The following is a 26070-nucleotide window of genomic DNA, read 5'->3' on the forward strand; positions in this document are numbered from 1 at the left end:
GCCTAGCTCTTGAATTAATGTGTTACTAGTAGAGTCTCTTAAAAGACTATGTTTATTGATTGACACTGTAATAACAGCACTGAATGCCCAGTGGTTGATATACGGTCTTTGATCATTGTTCCATAGTAGTGAACCTTCATCCACACTCAATCAATCATCCAGCACACTCAACTGCATTAGGAAATGAAGGCCAGCTTTTGTTCAGCAATGCATTTGATAAGTTCAATCTTCTAAACCTGGAACTAGGTGATGATATGGCTAGTCTGTGTTCAAATGGAGAATAATTTATTGTGATTTTTGGTATGCAATTTCACCCCTGCTGGTCCGGAAACTCATTACATGGTGGAGATGATTGCTAATCAAAATTTCTGGGCTCTATTCTGTCCCTGATAAGTCTTCCCACCCCTCCTACTCTCTATATTTTATTTCAATTTTAAGCTGATATCAGCATGTAGCATGTCTTGCCATAAGCAATAAAGCATTAGGAAGGGGTATGTGATATTTTTAAATATCAGGGAATAGTTGTAAATCATGTAAAGTGATTTTCCTTTGTGTTTTCTAATCATGACATCTCTGTAATGGGAATGTCTGAATCTGAGGCATTAGAATATTAAAATGGCCCATTATCTGGAGACCTATCTTCTCATTGGTCTATAAAAGCTTGAAAGGTGTCTTATCGTGCCTGTTCCATAGCCATCCATTCCTGGAGTCCTGACGAAGGGGAACAGAAGAGTGCTAGTTGATAATGTACTGTGGTTGAAGCTGACATAGTATTTATGGCTGATAACTGGTATGGGATATTCCCAGAGCATTGAGAAATATTGGGGGGGGGGGGGGCATCTGAAATGAGACTTATAATGGGACCATATGGGAAAAATGTTACATGTATACCATTCAATTATTTCACAGTGATTATTGTCAAAAAAATAAAAATTGCAATATGCTGTAATGATTTGATACTTAAAGCCCTTAACATGAAATTAATAATAGTTAATCCATATATCTCAGAGGGCAATGGCATTTTGTATATTTTGTATATTTTAGACAAATACTACTGCCTTTATTATTATCTTAAACAGCTAGTCATTTGGCAAATCATAGAATGTAGCTATTCTTTATACTTGGAAGGTTTTTGTTGTTTTGATACCTATGTTTTAGTAAAGTCTTAAGGAATATTATTATAAGTAAATAATGGGTAGATGGCATACTCACCTAATATCTTACCTGCGTACCAGAATGTATATTATATTTTCACAATTTATTTTTAAATTCATTCTGAGAAGGTTGCTAAAGGGATCCTTAAAGTTTTGTATAGCAAATTCTCACTCCTTAATCAGGACATTTATGTGTTGGGTTTGCTTAAAGCAAGGCACACAGTTACATGTAAAGTTCAAATAGAATTTTAGAATCCAAAAGACAGCATTTCTGAATTGTGGGTAAATCCCAACATAAAATTATTTTGTTTTGATTCTTAATGAGATTTTATAGCACAAAGTATTTTCTTCCCCCAATAGAAAATAAATCTGAAGTTGAGAGTCTCTTTAGATGAGGATATTAGAAATGAATTCTCTATTGAGAACAGTGTCCATTATATCCCTCAAGGCTCAGGCAGCAGGTCCCTTGGCATGCAAAACTGCACTGCCTGTGCAAGAGGCTTGAGTAGAACCCAGTTTGGTTGTGGGCCTATGACTTGCTGGGCCTCTCCCTCTGTGTACAGGAGCAGCACTTCAAGTTGTGTCTGCTTTAAGTTGAAATTTGCAGTCATAAAATATTCAGGGTATTTTCTTTTCTGAAATTAAAGTGTTTGCTTCATGTTTTACCCAACCCCACAGAGAAATGTGCAGATCGGAAAGCCAGAACTTCATCCAACTTCACTCAAGATGCCACTTTGAATAATTAAAAAAAAACAAAGGAACTCAAATTATAGTATGAACAAAAATGGCACTTCTAAGGAGTAAGCTGACCATTCTGTCAGATTTTTGTTACTTTAGGAGGTGACTGATTTCACCTTATTTGACATTTGATAAAATGTCATTGCATCTATGGCAGATCACATACCCTCATCAGGCTCCATTGGTAGAGTTGCTTTCGGAGTAGGGTGATGAATGGCCTTGCCCTCTCTCTCGCAGTTCCCTTATCCAATCTTCATTGTGGCCACATTTGAAGATTTTGCTGGAGTTTAGAAAATATGTTGATTATGATCTTCAGCTCCGTGGAGTGAGAGAGCCACAAATACCCAAAGGTATTATGTTTGTGTAAACTCAACAACTTTTGGTTGCCTTAGGGTAAGACAGTATGATTTATTTAGTATTACTACTTGGTGATACTTGGTGTATTACTCTGTATTACTAAGTTTAGTATTACATGCATATGATTGATAAAACAGTAAAACAGTAAAAGGAAAAAAAGCAATATGATAAAATGCCGGACAATTTAAACCAGAAGAAAATATATCTTAAAGGCAATGTGTTCCCCTTTCAATGGAATTTTCCAGGTGGTGTGGAGGGCAGTGATTTAGCATAGCAGACAGTTTGCAGAGAACCTAGATGTCCCTCCTGCATGAGGTCTTTCTCCTCTAATTTCAAGTATAATAAGAAAGCTAACTTCAATGTTAACAAATAGCAGTTTGTTTAATGATCAGTGGAAAAAATTTCTCTTTAAAACAAGTTATTATTCTAGGTTTAGAGTTCATATATGGAGCTAGGTATCTCTGACTCTTGAAGTTATATGCAAACATTTGTAGGTATTTGTATTTGTGCATATTTCTGGGAATAGGTTTGTAGGTGTGTACATTTTTCTAGGGATGGGTTCTGTACTTTTTATCAGATTCTCAAAGTGGTATGTGAACATTCCCACACTGGTCAAACAATCTTGTCCTAAACCATTCAAGATTTTAGATCACAGGGATGGTAGATTGTATAATTCAAAACTTTTTTTACACCTGCCTGTTGGCCCCTTCCTCCAGAAGCTTTAGTGTCCCACCCCACTGCTACTGGAGTTGAATTTGCTTTGGCCAATGAGATGTGAGTGGAGATGGCATATGTCCCTCCTGAGCAAAAGCTTTAAGAACCATTGTATAGTTCCATCATTACTCTTTTACTCCTATGTGTAGGCACAACAACAGAGGGGGGTTGTGCCTACTGCCTGGGCTGGGGATGAAGATGGTAGAGGTGAAGTTGACTTTTGAACGTGCTACATAAGTGAGAACTACACCATATTGTTATAAGTAACTGAGATTTGGGTTTTCTTTGCTGCTAGCAGCATAACTGAGTCTAAACCTTCTGCTCCAAAAGATGGAAGCCCTGAGTTACATTCAGAATCCAACAGGGCACACTGGAAAACACTAGCATAATAATGATCTTCCTCTGGTTTGGTACATTTAGAAGTGACACATTTCTCCTATGGATTCTGTATGGTCCTTCAAGTTTTTCCCGTGGAGTCAGAAATAAGACTTTAGTCTTGTAGGGTTAGTCTGTTAGGATCAGAGAGCCCATTTTGCTGAGTCAAAATCCTTTCTGGTGGAAGGGAGCCACTCTGGGTCTGTTTCTTTCATCTACCCAGTGGCTAGTGTGTCCTGGGAAAGAACTACTGGTATGAGGAATGTCTGAGGTCAGGAGCAGCTCTCTGAAGTACAACACAAACTACCTAACACAGTAGGTATGAACATATTGAGAAATTATGGGGTGCATATCATTTGTGGTGTGAAGTATAGTGCAGATTCATTTTCTAAAATGCTCCCTTACTCCAGGCATGACAAGGATGAAGAATAGGTGTTACCATAGTAGAGCACAATGAAAGGCCACCCAAGAAAGAAAACATTTCAGAGGTGACTCATAAAGTACTAACTTCAAGAAAATAAAAAAGCCATCCATTATCCACACAAAGTGCATAATAATAAGGACAAGTGCTTCATCACTTCCTGTTTGACAGGTAGAGGTCAGAACTCCCATAAGGGAAACACTACAAAACCTCTTACTTCAGTCAGAATGGGCTGCACCTGAATCAAAGAACTGTTATGTCTTTGGAGAGATTAGATTTACTCTCCACCCCCATTCCCTATTCTTAACTATTGCTACCATTAAGCAGTTTTTAATAATTTTACTTTTTAAAAAAAAGATTTTATGTATTTATTTTAAAGAGAGAGAGCATGAGCACAAGCTGGGGAAAGAACAGAGGGAAAGGGAGAAGGAGACTCACAGCTGAGCCGAGCCCCTGATGCAGGACTTGATCCCAGGACCCTGAGACCATGACCTGAGCTGAAATCAGACACTTAACCACCTGAGCTACCATGGTGCCCCAACAATTTTATAGTTTTTTAAAAAAAAATCTGTACTAAGTTAATTATCCTTATGGACTTAAAAATAGAAGATTGATGGCTAGCTCATAAAAGATCTGCCCTGAAGCTTTTTACTCAATAAAAAATAATTCTAGGAAATTATATTGGGATACTTTCTTCCTGATCTAGTACATATAAGAAAATGTTCAGCTTCTTTTCATTATAGATCATAAGACTTTATTTTCTATTACTCTATAGTATTTATTCACTTATTTAGCAGGTTATTTATTGATTGCCTACTCTTTGCCAGGGATTGTTCTTGGAGCGAGATCACAGCAAACAAACTCTGCCCTCAAGGTGGTTGCATTCTACTGGGATAAAATAGAAATTAAATGCCAACAATAAAAATAAATATGTAATTTGTCAGATAGTGATAAATACTCTGAAAATAAAAAGCAGAGTAAGGAGAGGTAGAGAATTATAGGCATGGAATACTATTTCATACAGAGTGGTCAGGGCAGTTCTTATGGTTAGAGGTATTTGAAAGTCCTGAGTGAAGTGAAGGAGTGGCCATGTAAGTCTCTGCTGGTAGAGTGGGGAGTTGGATTTATATCTTATTTTACTCAAATATATTCGTCACAAGTGGTATGTAAATTGAGTTTTATTTTTAAGCACATTATGAGAGTGTCTTTTTTTTTTAATAAGGATTTACCCAAGGACAATTTTTTTTTTAATTTAATTTCAACTTGCCAGTATAAAGTATAAACACCCAGTGTTCATCTCATCAAATGCCCTCCTTAAGCCCATTACTCATTTACCCCATGCCCCATCCACCTCCCCTTCTGCAACCCTCAGTTTGTTTCCCAGAGTAATCTGCAATGTAAGTACAAGTTTAAACATATTGAATTCACTTAAAACAGGTTACACTTGTTAGATTAAGATGTTACAGAGAAATGATGGACAGGAAGAACAGTTTGAGTGAAAAGTTTTGGTTATATATTTTATAAAAAGATTTATTATTTATTTTTAAATTTAATTTATTAAACTATGTGTAGTAATAAGCAAATCAATAAAGTGTGGTTGAGGCTCTTTGAATTAATCAGAATACTTTGTTATTAACAATGCAAATCACAAAAAATGCTTTCAAAATATCTGAGATCCCTTAAAAATTATTTCTGTAGTTGAGTTAGCATTCTCTTTGTAGTTATATGTACCCTAAGGATGCACTAGAAATACACATTTTCCAGAACTAGTGCAGATATAACTCAGGTCTTGGGCAGGTTATCACAATTTCAAAGAAAGGTGTTTAAACCTACAAGACTGTGCTTTTGCCCCTTAGCTTCACCCTTCCTGGATTCACTGATTGTTTTGAAACAAAAGGAAGCAAAACCGTTAATAGAACACAGTGAGACCAAACTTGTCATCCCATTTAAAGTAACCCCTATGTATAAGCTCTGACTTTATAACAAAAAATGCATGATCTCATGGTTGAAGTTCAAACCTCAGGGAATATGAGCTCTGATTGCAAATGTTATTTTAAAAAATGAAGGTGGTTTTTAATCTGTAGAAGAATGCACCCATTGTGAAAATGAGCAATCAATATAAGAAAAAGGGTTCCTCATCCACTTCACTCTATGTGGCCTTCCCCTTGCATCCCCTTTCAATAAGTACAGTAAATTTCAGATGCTGAAGGGTTAGATCTATCCTTTTAGCATTTATGACCAGTCAGGATTGGACATTTCTGGGGGAGTGCTTATATGACACAGTCATTTCCCTTCTCCCCCACCACAGAATAACTCTCAGTGAATTAACCTGATTACTATGTTTTTGCTATCCCAAGTTTTCAATGCATAACCATCTTTCCTAGGGTTACCTGAAATGGTGTTTTGCATGTATTTCCTCTGTTGGGTTAAATAACACAGCTGTTACTTTTAATATGTAAAAACATTTGTCTCTTCATGGCAGAATGGTAATTTATAGGCAAAACACTTAATCTTTAATTTACAGGTGTAGCAGACCAAACTCTGTTTTAAAAAATGCCCAAGCTCAAGGTGCTGGCAGGGCCATGGTTTTTGACAAGGCTTTTAGGAAGAATCTTTCCTCACCTCTTCTAGCTTCTATTAGTTGCCAGCAACCCTTGGGGTTTCTTGTGTTGTAGACGTGTCACTCCAATTTCTGCCTCTGTTGTATGGCATTCTCCATGTGTACTCTGTTTTTATGTGGCGTTCTTTTCTCTTGTGTCTGTCCAAATTTTTTCTCTTCTTCTAAGTTTAGCAGTCACTGGGTTAGGGCCCATTCTAATCCAGTTAAGACCCTTGTCTTACTTGGTTATGTCTATAAAGACCCTATTTCCTGAAGAGGTCCCATTCTGAGGTTCTAGGTTAGCATAAATTTTGGGAGACATTTTTCAACACAGTGCCCATATCTAGAGTTCCTGCCTACAGCTTATTCGTGGTTAAATATAATCAATTTAGTCTGAGGCTTTTCTTTTCATTAATGTTTCATATACATAGCATAATTCTCTTTTTTTATTTTCAATTTTTCTTTTTCTATTTCAATAGAAAGTTAACATAAATGCAGAAAAGTCTGTAAATTGTAATTGAATGAATTTTTACAGGGGAACAAAGTCCTGTAACTACCACTTAGATCAAGAAATAGAATGTTACTAGCAACCAAAAAGGCTTCATCATGCTTTTTCTAATTATTATCCTTCTATAATAATTTCTGTTATGACATCTAGCAGCATGGAATAGCTTCACTTATTTTGAGTTTGATATGTATTATTATTTTTTGTCTAGCTTCCTCCCCGCCTCCCAGCCTTATGATTGTGGGTTTCATCCATGTTATGGGCACATAGTTGTAGTTTATTCTCTTTGCTACATAGTATTCCATTTTATTAATATGTTGTGACTATTTTTCTGTTATTGCCGATAGACATTTGAACTACTTCCGGTCTTTGCAGTTATGAATAATACTTTGTGGATATTTTGATGAATGTCTTTGGATACACATACATATGTGGCTGTGTTAGGTATATGCTTATGTTATGAATAGAATTATTAGGTCATAGAGTATGTATTTATTATTAGCAGATGCTGTTTTCCAAAGTGGCTGCATCTGTCTACACTCATACCATCAGTGTGTAAGAGTTTCAGTTGCTCTGTATCTTGGCCTATACTTGAATATTTAAGAAAAAAAATAGCCTTTTGGTGAATGTATTGTGAGATCTCACTGTGGTTTTAATTTGCATTTCCCTAATTACTGATGATGTTGAGCACCTTTTTATATGTTAATTTGCCATTTGGATGTCATCTTTTGTGTATTGATTTTTAAATCTTTTGCCCTTCATTTAATTGGATTTAGTTATCATTTTATTATTAATGTATAATAGTATTTTACATATTCTAGATACAAATTCTTGTCATATATATGTAGTTTAAAAATCTCCGAGGCTATAGTTAGTTTTCTCTCTTTTTTTTTAAGATTTTGTTTATTTATTCACGAGAGACACACAAAGAGAGGCAGAGACATAGGCAGAGGGAGAAGCAGGCTCCTTGAGGGGAGCCCAATGCAGGTCTTGATCCCAGGACCCCGAGATCACAGCCTTCTGCTTAAGGCAGAAGGCAGATAGATGCTCAACCACTGAGCTACCCAGGCATCCTTGTTTAATGGTATCTTTTAATGAAGGTAAGTTCTTAATTTTAACCAAATCAGTTTATCTAACTTTTCTTTGTGGTCAGAGCTTTTTATGTTATTGAAGAAATCTTTCTTTGCCTCAAAGTCTTGAAGATATTATCGTATGTTATCTTCTAGGAGATTTGTTTTTACCTTTTACATTTAGGCCTATGATCCATTTAGAATTGATTTCTATGTTTGTATGAAATAGAAGTCAAGGTTGTTGTAATATCCCTTATGGATGCTATTGATCTAGCACCATTTATTGAGAAGATTATGCTTTTTCTCCTTTCTATTGACTAGAAGCTGGGTTTGTGTGGATCAGTGACTGGATTTTCTAGTCTGTTTTATTTACTTAACTTTGAGCCAGTAGTATTTTGTTTTCATTACTATAGCTTTATGGTATAGTAGTAATAAGACTTTAAAGTTTACTATTATTTTAATTTTTAAAAAAATTTCAAAATTTATTTATTTATTTATTTATTTATTTATTTATTTATTTATTTATTTATTTATGAGAAAGACAGAGATAGCGATTAGGGCTTGATACCTTGGGGCTTGATTCCAGCACCCTAGGATCATGACATGAGCAGAAGGCAGATACTTGACACTGGCCAATTGAGCCACCCAGGATCCCCTTACTATTCCTTTTTAAAGATTATTTTAACTAATCTTGGCTTTTTGCATTTCAGTAAAAATTTTTGAATCAGCTTGTGAATTTACAAAAAAATAATCTATTAGGAGTTTGACTTAGGGTTATTGGGTCTAATAACTAATTTGCTTAATAGCTTAATAACTAATACTATTTTGAAAAAAATTAACATTTATTTCTTTTTTTTAGAATTAACATTTATATTGTCTTCTAAATAACATAAATGATATATTCCTCTATTCAGGATTTAGTGACTTTTTTTGTAAAAAGATAGTAAATATTTTAGCTTTCTGGGCTGCATACAGTCTCTGCATACAATACTGTTCTTCTTTTTTGTATTACAACCTTCAAAAAATGTTAAAACCCTCTTTAGTTCATGGGCAGTACAAAAATAGGCTGTACCCTGCGGTTTACCAATCTTTGTTCTAATTATTTAGGTTTTCTTTAATGTAGCTTAATAATGCTTTATAATGTAGAGTCCTTGAATGCCTTTTATTATATTTACTTTTGGTATTCGGTGATTTTTGATACTATTATATATATTTTTAATTTTATTTATTTAGGCTTATTAAGCATTCATTTTAATTTCAGTTAGTTAATATACAGTGTTATATTAGTTTCAGGTATACAATATAGTGATTGGACAATTCCATACATCATTGGTCTTTATCACAACAGGTGTACTCCTTAATCCCCATCACATACTTAACCATCCCCCAACCCACCTCACCTCTGGTGACCATCAGTTTGTTCTCTATAATTAAGAGTCTTGATTTCTTGATTTATCTCTCTCTCTCTCTTGTTCCTCTTTTCCCCTTTGCTCATTCATTTTGTTTCTTAAATTCCATGTATGAGTGAAATCATATGGTATTTGTCTTTCTCTGACTTATTTTGCTTAGATTATACTCTCCAGCTCTATCCATGTCGCTGCAAATGGCAATATTTCATTCTTTAATATGGCTGAATAATAATTCACTATATATAAAAAATATACATACTCTATCTACTATATCCATTTATCAATTGGTGGACACTTGGGTGCTTCCATATCTTGGCTATTGTAAATAATGGTGCTATAAACATAGGGGTACATCTGTCCCTTTGAATTAGTGTTTTTATATTCTTTGGGTAAGTATACAGTAGTGCGATTGCTAGATCATAGAGTAGTTCTGCTGTTAACTTTTTGAGGAACCTCCATAAGGTTTTACACAGTGTTTGCATAAGTTTGCATTACCACTTACAGTGCATGAGGTTTCCTTTTTCTCCACACCCTCACCAGCACCTATGGTTTCTTGAGCTGTTGATGTTAGCCATTCCGCCACATGTGAGGTGATATTGTATTTTAGTTTTGATTTGCATTTCTCTGACAATAAGTGATGATGAGCATCTTTTCATGTGTCTGTTGGCCATCAGGATGTCTTTTTTGGAGAAATGTCTGTTCACATCTTCTGCCCACTTTTAATTGGATTATTTGATTTTTGGGTATTGAGTTGTATCAATTCTTTATGTGTGTTAGATACTAAGCTTTTAGTAGATATTTCATTTGCAAATATCTTCGCCCGTTCAGTAGGTTGCCTTTTAGCTTTGTTGATTGTTTCCTTGGCTCTGCAGAGGCTTTTTAAAAGTTTTGATACAGTCCCCGTAGTATATTTTTGTTTTTGTTTCAGTAGACATATCTAGAAAAGTGTTATTATGGCTGATGTCAAAGAAGTTACTACCCGTGTTCTCCCCTAGGATTTTAATGGTTTCAGTTCTCACATTTAGGTATTTAAACTATTTTTAATTTATTTTTGTGTGTGGTGTAACTAAGTGGTCCAGTTTCTCCCATTTGCATGTTGCTGTCCAGTTTTTCCACGTTTTGTTGAAGACAATGTCTTTTTTTCCATTGGATATTCTTTCCTGCTTTGTCAAAGATTAATTGACCATATAGTTGTGGGTTTATTTCTGGGTTTTCTATTTTTGTTCTATTAATATGTGTCTGTTTTTGTGCCAGTACCATAGTATTTTGATTACTACACCTTTAGCTTTGCTTTACTTTTTCAAGATTGCTTTGGCTACTTGGGGTCTTTTGTGGTTCCAAACAAATATTAGACTTGTTTTAGTTCTGTGAAAAATACTGTTGGCATTTTGATGAGATGGCTTTAAATGTGTAGATTTCTTTGGGTAGTATAGACATTTTAACAATATTTGTTCTTCCAATCCATGAGCATGGAATGTCTTTCCATTTCTTTGTGTCATCTTCAATTTCTTTCATCAGTATTTTATAGTTTTCAGAGTACAGATCTTTCCTCTCTTTGGTTAGGTTTATTCCTAGCTATCTTACTGTTTTTGGTACAATTGTAAACGGGAGTGTTTTCCTAATTTCTCTCTCTGTTGCTTCAGTATTCATGTATAGACATGCAACAGATTTCTGTATGTTTATTTTGTATCCTGTAGCTTTACTGAATGTGTTTATCAGTTCTAGCAGTTTTTTTGTTGAACTCTTTTGGGTTTCCTATATATAGTATCATGTCATCTGCAAATACTGAAAATTTTACTTCTTCCTTCCCAATTTAGATGCCTTTTATTTCTTTTTGTTGTCTGATTGTTATAACTAGAACTTCTGGTACTATATTGAATAAAAGTGGGGGGAGTGAGCATCTTTGTCTTAGTCTTGATCTTAGGGGAAACACTGTCAGATTTTCCTCATTGAGTATGATGTTAGCTTGGGTTTTTCAAAGATGGCCTTTATTATCTTGACGTACATTTTCTCTAAACCTACTTTGTTGAGGCTTTTTAAAAATCATGAGTGGAGTTATACCTTGTCAAATGCTTTTTCTGCATCTATTGAAATGATTATATGATTTCAATACTTTTTCTTATTGATGTGATGAATCACATTGCTTTGTTTGTGAATATTGAACTGCCCTTGCCATTCAGGAATAAATCTGATTTGATCTTGGTGAATGCTTTTTAAAATATATTGTTGGACTCAGTTTGCTAGTATTTTATTGTAGATGTTTGAATCTGTGTTCATCAGGCATATTGGCCTGTAGTTCTGTTTTTTAGCAATATCTTTGTGGTTTTGGTATGAGGGTAATGCTGGCCTCATAAAATGAATTTGGAAGTTTTCCTTTCTTTTCTGTTTTTGGAATAGTTTGAGAAGAATAGATGTTAATTCTTCTTTAGTTTGTTAGAATTAGCCTGTGAAACCATCTGGTCCTGGGCTTTTGTTTGTTGGGAGTTTTTGATTACTGATTCAATTTATTTGATGGGTATTGGTCTTTTCAAATTTTCTATTTCTTTTTTTTTTTTTTAATATTTATTTATCTGAGGGAGAGAGAGTGAGAGAGTGAGTGAGTACAAGCAGGGGGAGTGTCAGAGGGAGAGGGAGAAGCAGGCTTCCTGCTCAGCAGGGAGCTCAAAGTGGAGCTCCATCCCAGGATGAGCTTAATTGACTTAGCCACCCAGGTGCCCCTAAATTTTCTATTTCTTCCTATTTTAGCTTTGGTAGTTTATATGTGTCTAGGAATTTATCATTTCTTTCAGGTTGTCCAGTTTGTTGGCATATAGTTTTTCATACTATTCTCATAATTTTTTGTAGTTCTGTGGTGTTGGTTGTTATTTGTCCTCTCTCATTAGTAATTTTATTTGAGTTCTTCTCTTTTTTTGTTGATAAGTCTAGCTAGAATTTTATCAATTTTATTCATGTTTTTTTCAGAATCAGCTCCTGGTTTCATTGATCTGTTATTTTTTGTTTTGTTTCTATATAATTTATTTCTGCTCTGATCTTTATTATTTTCTTCCTTCTGCTGATTTTAGGTTTTCTTTGTTCTTTTCCTAACGCCTTTAGGTATAAGGTTAGGTCGTTTATTTGAGATTTTTCTTGATTCTTGAGATCAGTCTGTATCACTGTGAACTTCCTTCTAGAACAGCTTTTGCTGAATCCCATGGGTTTTGGACTATTGTGTTTTCATTTTCATTTTCATTTGTTTCCCTGTGATTTTTAAATTTCTTCTTTGATTTCCTGGTTGACCCATCATCGTTTAGTAGCAGGTTATTTAACCTCCATGTATTTGTGGTCTTTCCAGTTTTTTCTTGTGGTTGACTTCTACTTTCATAGCATATGGTCAGAAAAGATGCAGGGTATAACTTCAATCTTTTTGAATTTGTTGAGGTTTGTTTTGTGAGCTAATATATGATGTATTCTGAAGAGTGTTCCATGTGCACTTGAAAGCAATGTGTATTATGCTGTTTTTAGGATGGAATGTTCTGAATATGTATGTTAAACTCTTCTGTTCCAATGTATCATTCAAAGCCATTGTTTCTTTGTTGATTTTCTGTATAGTTGATCTATGCATTGATGTAAATGTGGAGTTAAAGTCTTCTACTATTATTGTATTATTATCAATTAGTTTCTTTATGCTTGTTATTAACTGTTATGTATTTCAGTGTGCCTATGTTCGGTACATAAATATTTACAATTGTTATATCTTCTTGTTGGATTGTCCCTGTTTATTATTATGCAGTATCCTTTTTGTCTCTTGTTAACAGTGTTTGTCTTAGAGTCCATTTTGTCCTATATAAGTACTCCAGCTTTTTAAAAAATAGGCCCCATGCTGAATGTGGGACTTGAAATTATGACCCCAAGATCAGGAGTTGCATTCTCCACTCACTGAGCCAGCCAGGTCCCCCTCCAGCTTTTTTTTTTTTTTTTTGATATTCATTTGCATGATGTTTCTCCATCCCCTCACTTTCAATTTTTTACAGGTGTCTTTGTGTCTAAAATGAGTCTTTGTAGGCATTGTATAGATGGATCTTGTTTTTTTATCCATTCTGTCAACCCATGACAACCCATGTCAACATTTGTTCCATTTATATTCAAAATAATTATTGATAGTATATGTATTTATGTCATTTTATTATTTGTTTTGTGGTTATTTATGAAGATTAATTCTTCCTTCTTTCTTTTCTTTTCTTTTCTTTTCTTTTCTTTTCTTTTCTTTTCTTTTCTTTTCTTTTCTTTTCTTTTCTTTTCTTTTCTTTTCTCTTTTCTTTTTTTCTTTCTTGATATGCTGACTTTCTCCAGTGATATATTTGGATTTTTTTCTCTTTATTCTTTGCATCTTAGTAGTTTTTTATATATGGCACTAAGGTTTGTATATAACCTCTTCTGCATATAGCAGTCTATATTAAGTTGATGATCATTTAACTTTGAACTCATTCTTTACTCCTGTCTATGTTTTAGGTATATGCTGTTATGTTTTACATCCTTTAATTTTGTGAGTTCTTTGCCTCATTTTTTTTTACAGAATATTTATTCTTACTACTTTTGTGTTTCCTACATTTATACTGCCACTTTTGGTCCTTCCTTTCCACTCACAGAGTCTCCTTTAATATTTCTTTCAGGGCTGGTTTAGTAGTCATGGACTCCTTTAGTGTTTGGGAAAATCTTTATCTCTCCTATTTTGAATGATAGCCTTGCTGGAGAGAGTGTTCTTTGCTGAAGATTTTACTTATTCAGTGCTTTGAATATATCATGTCACTCTCTTCTGGCTTGGAAAGTTTCTGCTGAAAAATTCCCTGCCAGCCTTATGTGTTTTCCTTCTAAGATACTATCTTCTTTTGTCTCTCTGCTTTAAATTTTTTTATCACTATATTTTTGCAAATTTAATTACAGTATATCCTGGTGTTCTGCTTTTATTGATTTTTGTTGGGAGTTCTCTGTGCTCCTGAATCTGGATATCTATTGGGGCTATCTATTGTCTTCCCCAGATTAAGGAAGTTAGTAATCATAACCCATGAAATTTGGCCCATCTTGCTTTCCAAGCCAATTGCTATGGGGATTCATTTTCCCCATGCATCCCCCCTGCCCCCAGTGTACTAGTTTGTCTTTTGCCATTCTTCTCTACTATGGCTCCCTTTCCACTGCAGTGGCCATGGTCCATTTGTCTCCCAAACTGCCTCTCTACACTTTCTACCTTCTTCTTTGTAGCTTCTTCTCTACCTTTAGTTGTGGAGTTTGTTCTGCCAGTTTTCAGGTCAATTTCTAGGGTATTTAAGATGATTTGATAGTTATCCAGTTTGTTTGTTTTTTTTTATCCAGTTGTATTCATGGGATGAAGTGACCCTAGGGTCCACCTACTCTGGCACCATCTTCTAATTTCCTCTATAAAGAGTATTTTTTTTAAAAAAACTAATTTTTCCAATTGTTGCTTATGTTTAAAATTAAAATTGATTATTATGTATTTATTTTCTGTACAGTGATTTTACTAAATTAATTGATTAATTATAATAGTTTATCTGAGATTCTTTTGAAGTTTCTGCATAAAAATAATGCCATGTGCCAGCTATAGAGTTCTACATCTTGCTTTCCAAACTTTATAGCATTTTATTCATTTTCTTATATTACTAAACTGGCTAGACTTCCAGTACAATGTTGAATATAAGTGATGACTGTACACATATTTATCTTTTCAAGAGTGCATTTAAATGTTACATTTAAGTATGATAGTAGCTATAGAATTTTTGTGTAGATACATTTGGGAGATTAAACTTGATTCTTATATTCTTAGTTTGCTAAGTTATTTTTAAATTGTTGATGAGCATTGACTTTTATCAATTGGTTTGTTTTCTACATCTATTAAGATGGTCATATGATTTTTCTTATTTATTAGTTAATGTGGAAAAATTATACTTTTCAAGTTGTATTTTAGTTTCAAATGTTAGACTAGTCTTAAATTCTTGAGATAAATTCTATTCAGTAATTGTGTATTATCCATTAATATCTATATCTCTATTGCTGTTTTACTAGTGTGTATTTTCATGACAGAGATTAGACTGTAGTTTCTCCCTTTTTGAAATGTTCTTATGTTTTGATATAGAAGATATATTAACTTCTTTTCTATTCTCTCTTTATTTTATTCTCTTCTCTGAAACTACTTGTGTATTGAGTATAACTGTTTTGATCCTTCAAGTACAGCCCAGTTGCCAACTGAATATCAGTGACTGACCTCAGTCAGTGTTGCATGAAGCAGAACTGTCTAAGCTTTGTCTGAATTAAAAAACCTAAAATAGAATTATGTGGTTTTTGTTTTTATCAACTAAGTTTTAAAGTACTGGGTGTGTAGTAGCATCTAATTGTAGTCTCAACTTGCATTTTCAAAATAGAATAATGATTTTGAGAAATCTATGTATATTTCTGACATTCATATTTTTTTTTTTAGTGAAGAGTCTCTTCAAATCGTTGGCTTAAAAAAATCATTGGCTTATTGATTTCACTGGATCTTTTGTTAATATTGAGTTTTGAGAGTTCTTTATATATGCTGGATACCAGCCTTTATCAGAAATATGTTTTGCATATATTTTCTCCCAGTCTGTGACTTGCCTTTTCATTGCTTTATAAGTATATTACAAAGAGCAAAAGTTTGAAAATTTTAAGAAGCTCAATTTATAGTTTTTTTTCTTTTACAATTTTTCCTTTTTGTGCCTTATCTAATACATCTTTGCCTAACCAAAAAAAAAATCCAAATATTTTATTTTATTATCTTCTATGTATTTTATAATTTCATTATTAACATTATGGTTATGATCCATTATGACTTGATTTTTATTTATGGAGTGAGATAAGGTTTGATGTTTATATCTTTCCATATGTATATCCAATTGTTCTAATACCATTTGTTGAAAACTATCTTTTTTCCTTTGAATTACTTTGGTAGCTTTGTTGAAAGTGAATTGACCATATATATATACATCTCTTCCTAGACTTTCTACTTTCTTCCACTGCTCCATATGTAAACTTTACAGCACTTTTTAACTTTCTTTTTCAAAGTTATTTTGCTATTGTATGCCTTCTGTTTCATATAAACTTTAGAATTAGCTTGTCAAGTTAAAAAAAAATTCCTGCTGGTATTTTGATAAGTATTGTATTGAATCTATAAATCAATTTGGAAAGATTTGATATCTTAAGAAGGTGTGAACATGGCATATGTCTCTATTTAAGTCATAATTGATTCAGTAATGTTTTATAGTTTTCTGTATACAGCTCATATACATAGTTTAAGTATTTCTAAGAATTTCATGTTTCTTGATACTATTGTAAATGATATTCATTTAATACTATTGTAAATAGTATTTCAATTAATACTATTGTAGTCAATAATTCAAAATTCAATTAATACTATTGTAAATGATATTTAAAATTATAAATTTGTTATTCATTTTAGTGTATAGAAAAACATTTAACTTTTGTATACTGATCTTGAAGCCTATAACATTGTTAAACTCATTTTTTAATTCTAACAGCTTTTTGTAGATTCTTCAGGATTTTCCACATAATTTTTATTTTCAACAGTCGCACATTTTAAAAAACGTAAAGGATAAAAATGGTCTGTTTCAAGTACCCAGATACTTACCATTTTTGTTGCTCTTTTATTCTTGAAGTTCCATATTTTCCTTTGGTATTATTTTTTCTTCATCCTGAAGAAATCTCTTAAGCATTTGTTTGGTGTGTGTGTGTGTTGACCAATAAAAGAAATGAGAAGTAATTACATAGCCTTTAGTGGGAAGATTAAGTTTACACTAGTAAAAAATAACAATTACTTAAGTCTGTGTTTCACTTAATGTTATATAGACTTTTTAAAAAATTTATTTATTTATTCATGAGAGAGAGAGAAAGAGAGAGAGGCAGAGACACAGGCAGAGGGAGAAGCAGGCTCCACGCAGGGAGCCCGATGTGGGACTCGATCCCAGGACTCCAGGATCACACCCTGAGCAAAAGGCAGATGCTCAACCACTGAGCCATCCAGGCATCCCTACACACTTTTTTAAAACACATTTTTACATATCTGTTTATCACAAATTTAAGTATACTGTGCTTAGAATCAAAAGACACCCAGGTGTCCTGATCTTTTTGAATCATTTTTTCCATATTCATATTCTTTGGGTAAATACCCAGTAGTAGAATTACTGAATCATATGGTAATTCTATTTTTAATTTTTAAGGAACCTCTGTACTGTTTTCCACAGTAGCTGCACCAGTTTGCATTATCACCAATAGTGCACAAGGATTCGTTTTTCTCCACATGCTTGCCAATACTTGTTGTTTCTTATGTTTTTTATTTTAACCATTTTGACATGTGTGAGGTGTATCTCATTGTGGTATTGATTTGCATTTCCATGATGATGAATGATGTTGAGCATCATTTCATGCATCTGTTGGCATCTGTACATCTTCATGTCATCTGCCCATTTTTATTGGAGTGTGTGTGTGTGTGTGTGTGTGTGTGTGTGTTGAGTTGTATAAGCTCTTTATATATTTTGGATACTAACCTTTTACCCGGTATGTCATTTGCAAATATCTGCTTCCATTTAATAAGTTGTCTCTTTGTTTTTGTTTCCTTGGCTGTGCAGAAGCTTCTTATTTTGATGTAGTCCCAGTAGTTTATTTTTGCTTTTGTTACCCTTGCTCAGGAGGCACATCTGGAAAAGTGTTACTATGGTTGATGTCAGAGAAATTATGTCTGTGCTGTGTTCTAGGATTTTTTTAAAAATTTTTTATTTATGATAGTCACAGAGAGAGAGAGAGGCAGAGACACAGGCGGAGGGAGAAGCAGGCTCCATGCACCAGGAGCCCGATGTGGGATTCAATCCCAGGTCTCCAGGATCGCGCCCTGGGCCAAAGGCAGGTGCCAAACCGCTGCGCCACCCAGGGATCCCATGTTCTAGGATTTTAATGGTGTCAGGTCTCACATTTAGGTCTTTAATCCATTTTTAATTTATTTTTGTGTATGATGTTAAAAAGTGCTCCAGTTTCATTCTTTTGCATTTAGCTGTTCAGTTTTCCCAGCACCATTTGTGAATACCTTTTTCTCATTGCATATTCTTGCGTCCTTTGTTAACCATATAATTGTGGGTTTATGTCTAGACTGCCTATTCTGTTTTATTGATTTATTGTCTATTTTTGTTTGGTACCGTGCTGTTTTGATTACTAAAACTTTGGTAGTATATCTTGAAATCTAGGATTTTGGTACCTCCAATTTTGTTCTTTTTTAAGATTGCTTCTTTTGTGGTTCTACATAATTTTTTTAAAGATTTTATTTATTTATTCATGAGAGACGGAGAGAGAGAGGCACAGACACAGGCAGAGGAAGAAGCAGGCTCCATGTCCATGCATGGATCCCGGGTCTCCAGGATCACATCCTGGGCTGAAGGCGGCACTAAACCACTGAGCCACCCAGGCTGCCCGGTTCCATACAAATTTTAAGATTATTTTTTCTAGTTCTGTGAAAAATGGTGTTGGTATTTTGATAGGGATTCATTAAATCTATAGATTGCCTTGGGTAGTATGGACATTTTAACAATATTTGTTTTTCTACTCCATGAGCATTCAATATCTTTCCATTTGATTGTGTCTTCAGTTTCTTTTGTAAATGGGATTGTTTTCTTTTTTTTTAAATATTTTTTTCAATTTTTATTTATTTATGATAGTCACAGAGAGAGAGAGAGAGAGGCAGAGACACAGGCCGAGGGAGAAGCAGGCTCCATGCACCGGGAGCCCGATGTGGGATTCGATCCCGGGTCTCCAGGATCGCGCCCTGGGCCAAAGGCAGGCGCCAAATCGCTGCGCCACCCAGGGATCCCGGGATTGTTTTCTTAATTTATCTTTCTGCTACTTCATTACAGAATGATTGTTTTATTTTTATTTTTTAATTTTTTTATTGAAGTTCAATTTGCCAACATTTAGTATAACACCCAGTGCTCCTCCTATCAAGTGCCCTCCTCAGTGCCCGTCACCCAGTCAGAATGATTGTTTTAAAATATAATTGAGATCAATATTCCCCTTTATGTCTCCCCTCTGCATATGTAAATCCTTCATTGTCTCCCTAGTTCACTCAGAATAAAAGTCAAAGTTATTCAAGGGTATTTTAGATCATACCTGGTCATGGCCTCTTTTGATTCTATCTCCTTCTTCTATCTCTTCTCACATTCTTTTCTAGCCACAGTGGCTTCCATGCTATTATTTAAATACAGCGGCAGGGTTCTGCCTTATGGCCTTTGAACTGACCATCTCCTTTGCCTTAAATACTCTTTCTTCAGAGATGCCTGGGTGGCTCAGTGGTTGAGCCTCTGCCTTTGGCTCAGGTCATGATCCCAGAGTCCTGAGATCAAGTCCCACATAGGGCTTCCTGCATGGAGCCTGCTTCTTTCTCTGCCTATGTCTCTGCCTCTCTCTCTCTGTCTCTCATGAATAATAAAATCTTTAAAAAATATATAAATAGATATTCTTTCTTCAATTGTCTCATACTTAACCTCACCTCATTTGAGTTTTGAAGAAATGTCACCTTCTCAGTGTGGCCTCCATGGCCTCTCATGAAAACAATGAAATCTAATCCCATCATCATCTCTGCTTCAGTACTTCCAATTTGTCTTACCTTATTTTTTTTTCTGTAACACTTACCAGATTCTAACATACTGGATATTAAACACATACACATTTTGTTTAGAATCTGTTATCTCTCTCCCACTAGAATGTAAACTCTTCAACGTCAGGGTTTGTTGTTTGTTTTATTCACCGATGCATCCCCAGTTCCTAGAACATAGCCTGACACTTCATAGGTCTATAATAAATATTTATTGAATGCATGTAAATATGATATTCATATTTCAGCTGCTTTGGCTCTTCTTAGGCATGTATACACGGGATGAGGTCCAAACTCTTTACGAAGTGGAGTATGTTCTTCATAAGCTCCTCCCCTTCCCTGTGTTCACTTTTTTAGCTTCTCCATTCCTCCACTCCCTGAATTCCACCCATATTTAACTAGTAATTTCTAATCAATACAGGCTTTCTTACAATGAGACAGCACTCATTGCTTTAGGGTCACTTTTAGTCATTAGAACAATTTTACATTCAGATGTGAACAAGTCCAGGCCTGTATAAACCCAAACTTTATGATTTCATCCACTGTCAAGCTTTTCTTCCCCTTTCCCTGCTAAAGACATAGACTGAGGGATCTACAATGGAGAGGAGCATGTCATTTACTCTTCCATTTTTAATCCTTTTTGGTCACTCCACTTCTGTTCTTTCCACAGTCCAATGAAGAATGAAAGACAAAAGGTGGAGTCTGTCATTAATTGAGGTGGTAATCTGGCTATCGGTGCCTTCTCTGAGGCAGATGTTCATGTACATGTACATGTCATGCTCCCCTCCCCACCATTAAGGGACCTCTGAGATGCACAGAATCCTGATGTAGGTAACATTTCCTTGACTGATTTCTAGCAGGACCCGCTTAGTACCTTTTTGCTGGGATAATCTCATGTTGGTAAAAGCCCTGTTGGGCAAAATCCTTCCAAGATGTCTTGAAAGAGATGATGGATATAAAGCTCAACTGCACAAAGAAAGACCTGACCTAAAGATGATTGTCAATACACTTTATTTCGCTGCTGCTATTCCTGTCCTGAGCCATGATGCAATTAGGCAGAACCTAAGGAATGATTTGAATCTATGGACCAAACAGAGATATGGAAATAGTCCTAGGTGGGACTCAATCAGTGGCTTCTGGATCAGTACAGGTTTATAAACCTTAGTCTTCTTAACATTCAGGTGAACAAATAACTATATACATAGTTATTCCACCAGTTGTGAGCCATGTGAAGTAACAAAGTTAATTCACCTCTGGAACTCCCCATCATCCATAAAATGATGTTGTTGAATTTTTAAGTTAATGTTTATCTGTAATAGCCTATAATTCCCATTGATAATCTTTGTCTATTTCTTGGATTCACTATGGAGATTGTGCTTGCAAAGTGTGTTAAGCTCCCTTGTTTTACTCTTACTACGAGATAGCAGTTCTGGCATGCTGAAGCATTGCTTTTGGAATTTATATTGAATTATTAATAAAATACCACCTGAAGAAAGTAAGGCTAGAATACAATGAGCAGGCCAAAAAGCATGGAGATCTCAAATAGGGAATAGTCCATTCTTTTGTCTGCCAGTGACAGAGTGGCCACTAGAGATGATGAGAGGGGCTTGGCAGTGTATGCCAGGCATACCTGCCATAGGTCTTGGAAAACAGAGGCCACTCAGTAGATGGGGGAGATATATCTTCCTGACAAACCTCCTGCCAGAAGAGAATGTACATAACTCAGCCCTGAGCCTTTCTATGAGCTCCGCCAAAAGAGACAGGCAGGTAACAAAACACTGAAAAGAAAGTAATGTCAGTTGAGCCTAGCTATGGCCAATACTACACCTTAATTACTCTACCTAGTGACAAAAGCTATCAAGCTTGAAATAAAATGATTTTAAAGTCAGAAATTTATGTGCCAGAGAGTCAGAGGCTATAATTTTAGGGGGATTTGTTTATAAACTAAAATGAAAATAAATTGGAGAATTAAACAACTTTATGTATACACAATAGTTCTATAAGTTTGTCTGCTTCTTTCTGATTTTTCTACCATGTCATTGCATGCATATTTCTAGCCAATTACAATATTTCATCCAAGCCATGATTTCATTCTGATGCTAAAAGGATGACATTCAGTTTTGATTCATTTATCCAACAAATATTTATTGTATTAAATAAGTATAGTTGAAAAGAAGACTGAGTAGTACTGGAGGAATTAATTTCTTTATTCAACAAACACTTATTAAGTACCTACTATGTGCCAGGCATTGACTGAAAGGCTAAGTATAGTGGTAGTGAACAAGACAGCAAAGACTTCTTCGTCACATGGAGCTCCCATATCCCATATGTATAAATGAGAACACATATAAACAAATGAGGAAATATGGATAGTGATAAATGACAATAGTTGGGGAAGGGATAAGGAATGCAAGAAGAAACATGTGAAGATTGGGGACTAGAGAGCTCAAAGTGAAGGGAGCAACACTTATAAAAGCTCTAGAGTAGGAATAAATTTGGCTCATCTGGTGAATGGGAAAAAAAAAAAAAAAGGTCAATGTGCCTAGAGTGGGAAAGAGTAGAAACAGATAAAACCAGAGAGGTAGGTAGGGGCCACATCAGAAAGAGCTTTATGGGTCAGTATGAAGAATATGGATTTTATTCTAAGTATAGTGTGAGCCATTGGAGAGTTTTAAGCAGGGAGCAATGATGTGACGAACACTTCACTGGAAATGAGGGAGTAGAAAAGAATTTTGCAAAAGAAGAGGCATTAATTACTTACCAATTGATTAAATAAACATTATGAATTTCCCTATGTGCCAAGTGCTGATGACAGAAAGATTCAGAAGATTCCTCTTGTCCTCGGGATGTCTGTATGGCTCAGTGGTTGAGCATCTGCCTTTAGCTTAGGATGTGATCCCAGAGTTCTGAGATCAAGTCCCACACCAGGCTCCTGCATGGAGCCTGCTTCTCCTCTCTCTGCTTATGTCTCTACCTCTCTCTGTGTCTCTCATGAACAAACAAATGAAATCTTAAAAACAAAAAAAAGAGATTCCTTTTGTCCTTAAGATGCTTACAGTCCTTTGGTGACAGTCATGTGCATGAATAAGAACATGGCAATGGCCATTTGGGTTGCTTACAAATCTTGTACATTATAAATAATGCTGCAGTAAACATAGGGGTGTATGTATCTTTTTGAACTGGTGTTTTAATTTTGGGGGGTGAATATCCAGTAGTGAAACTGGATCAGTCATAAGATGGGGTTCCCTTCACTGTGTGGTTGTGAGATGGAAGTAGATGTTATCAGGAATCTGGGCTTCACTTCATCGGTAAGAGTTGAAACAATTGCTCTGTAAAATCTCCTTTCACTCTATTTCTGTACCTTGGAGCATGCTTTGCCTTGATCATTCATTTTAGGCTATGTTTCTGCCATGATAATACAGAAGACTAACTCAACTCCAATTAAAATGTTACCCCTCAACAGAATTTTAGTCATCTTCTTAGTAGATCTCATTGCAAAAAAATTACATAGTTATGATTATTATGTTTTGAGTAGGTGAGGGAAATGGGTAAATGTGGCCAAAAAGTACAGACTCCCAATTACAAAATAAATAAGTCCTAGGGATATAATGTATAGCATGATAACTATAGGTAACCAAACCATACTGTACATTTGAAAGTTGCTAAGAGAGTAGATCTCTAAAGGTACTCTTCACATACACAAGTTTGTAACTTATATGTGGTGATGGATGTTAACTGAGTTCCTGTGGTGATCATTTTGCAATATATACAAATATCAAATCCTTATTTTGTATACCTGAAACCAAAATGTTATATGTCAATTATACTTGATATATACTATAATTATATAGTATAATTATAATTATACTCAATTAAAACTATTAAGCACATAAAACATATTAACTATAATACTCCAGAACTGGTAGGGCTATCACAGTTCCTGTGAACTGGCCTGGGTATTAATTCAGCATTATCATATTATTAGCTACCATTAATCATTTTACTATAAAAATATCAAAAAGTATATGAAAGAGTATAAAATGTTGTTTTCTGTCACCTTGCTCCCAAACTATTCCCACTTAACTGAATTTTCTGCTGTTAACAGTTTATGTATCTCCCAGACATTTTCTACGTATATATGAGTATAGTATGTATAAATTCTACAGGCATTATGGAAAGGCTGATATTTAAAGTGCCATTGAAGGAGGAAAGGAAAGAAGCCACATAGTTACCTGGGGGTGTTTGGAGGAGATTGCCAGATGGGGGGATCAGCAAGTGCAGAGTCCTAGGATTAGAGTGTGCTTGGTGCATTTGAAGAGCAACAAAGAGGCCATGGGGCTGGAGTGGAGGGTGGGTATAGGTGAGATGGGCTACAGAATCCACAAAGTTTTTTAGGTCATGGCAGAAACTTGAGCTTTTATTTTGAGTGAAATGAGCTCCATGAATAGAGGCATGACATGATCTGACTTGTAGGGATAATTATGAGGAGGCTGTTGTGTAATAATACAGGTGAAAGATGGTGGTACCATGAACCTTCGTGGTAGTGAAGTGGAGAAATGGTTGGATCCTGGACATACTTCACAGGAATAACTAACTAATGCGATTTGTTGTTGTTGGACTGGTTGTGGAATATGAGAAAATGAGAATGTAGGGTAACTTCCAGATTTGGTGGCTGAACAGCTAGAAGAATGGGGTTTCAAATTCATGGTGGGGCCAGTATTAAGAACCAAGTCTTCTAAGCTGTAAGGTCGTGTTCCCCACTGCATGTCTTGCCTCCTGGCTACCACACAGCCATGTAACATCATGCTGTGGCAGGATGCTGAGCTCTAAAGCAAAGAACAAAATTTTAATATTACCTTCTATTAACTTGGGAACTTCTTAGCCCAAATCAGTTATAGTGTTTGAGAATATGTAATATTAGTCATTTCTGGTATTTTCAAGATGCTTGTTAGAACCCACCTAATTCATGTTTAGAACTCTGGGCTCACTGGTTGGGAATGACGGCACCAGTTCATTATTCTGGAGTCTTGTGTTTCTGCTTCTGGCAGCCATATTCTCTGTGCCCTGAGTTTCACTGTGCTTTCTTGTCCATTGATTACTTTCTGTGTTTTGTAATGCAAATACAGTGAAGACAAATGTGCTATTTATAATTTTCTTCCTGGAGCCATTTCAATTAAAAGTTAATTAAATGTCTTCACATCATAATTTTTAAGTATTCTTTCAGTAATAGCGAGACAATATGAGAGCTGTAAGAATCCCCAAGTCTAAAATAAACTTATGCAAATAACTTCCAAAATGCCACTGTGTGTGTAGAGACAGCATTACATAAACATGGTTAGTATTTTTATGTCTTTATTAATTTTATGAATTAAAGTATTAAAAGTGTGAGCCTGTGATTAGGGGTATTCACTTAAGGCATTCTTGAAGTGTTGGATTATAGCATGGGAGTGGGCTGCTGACCCTTCTGTAGCTATCTTTTCTTTAGAGCCATGGTTCTTATGTTCTATTGGCTGTAGGGAAACAAAGAACCAATAAAGAACACAAAGGCCTGAGCTTTTTTGTATTTTTATTAAGTTTCCAACATTATTCTGATACCCACCAAAGTGTAAAAACCACTCCTTTAGAGCATTAGTAAGCTGCTGTAGTAGTTTCAGGTTGATTCTGGACATGATAAACTTTGAGACAAATCTATTGTGCGTTGCTTTAGGTGTGATGCTTTACTCACCACATTCCACGAGTGTGACTAAAATCGGCAGGGGCCTCAAAAACTTCATGCCTAGGAATACCTCATGTACCCTTTTCTTTAAAGTTGAGCTGTGGAATCTGGAGTTCCATTAATAAGGCTGCAGATATGTGGATTTTCAGGCGATATATTGGTATATGCCAAAGCAATTCTCTCATTTCCCTGCCAAATGTACCTTTAGCTGTATGATTCAGGGCAGGATTTCTAAAACTTGAGTAACATAAGAATTTCTTTTCAGGAAAAAAATTATAGCATATTTATAGCGTTATGTGAAATTAATCATATTATGTATGCTTTACATTTTTTAGTTGTACCGCTATAA

At 35.0% G+C, this 26070-nt stretch overlaps 1 long non-coding RNA gene across 1 annotated transcript; it reads right to left on the bottom strand.

The window, feature by feature from the left end:
• Nucleotides 1-663: 663 nt before the first annotated feature.
• LOC111093960 lies at nucleotides 664-24419 on the bottom strand. The gene is made up of 3 exons (XR_005383920.1): nucleotides 24238-24419; nucleotides 2059-2172; nucleotides 664-711 (listed from the first exon to the last, which is right to left on the bottom strand). It is a non-coding gene; the product is annotated as an uncharacterized LOC111093960 (long non-coding RNA).
• Between the last annotated feature and the right edge of the window lie 1651 nt (nucleotides 24420-26070).

Source organism: Canis lupus, chromosome 34 (assembly GCF_011100685.1).
Source record: "Canis lupus familiaris isolate Mischka breed German Shepherd chromosome 34, alternate assembly UU_Cfam_GSD_1.0, whole genome shotgun sequence".
NCBI classification, from domain to species: domain Eukaryota; kingdom Metazoa; phylum Chordata; class Mammalia; order Carnivora; family Canidae; genus Canis; species Canis lupus.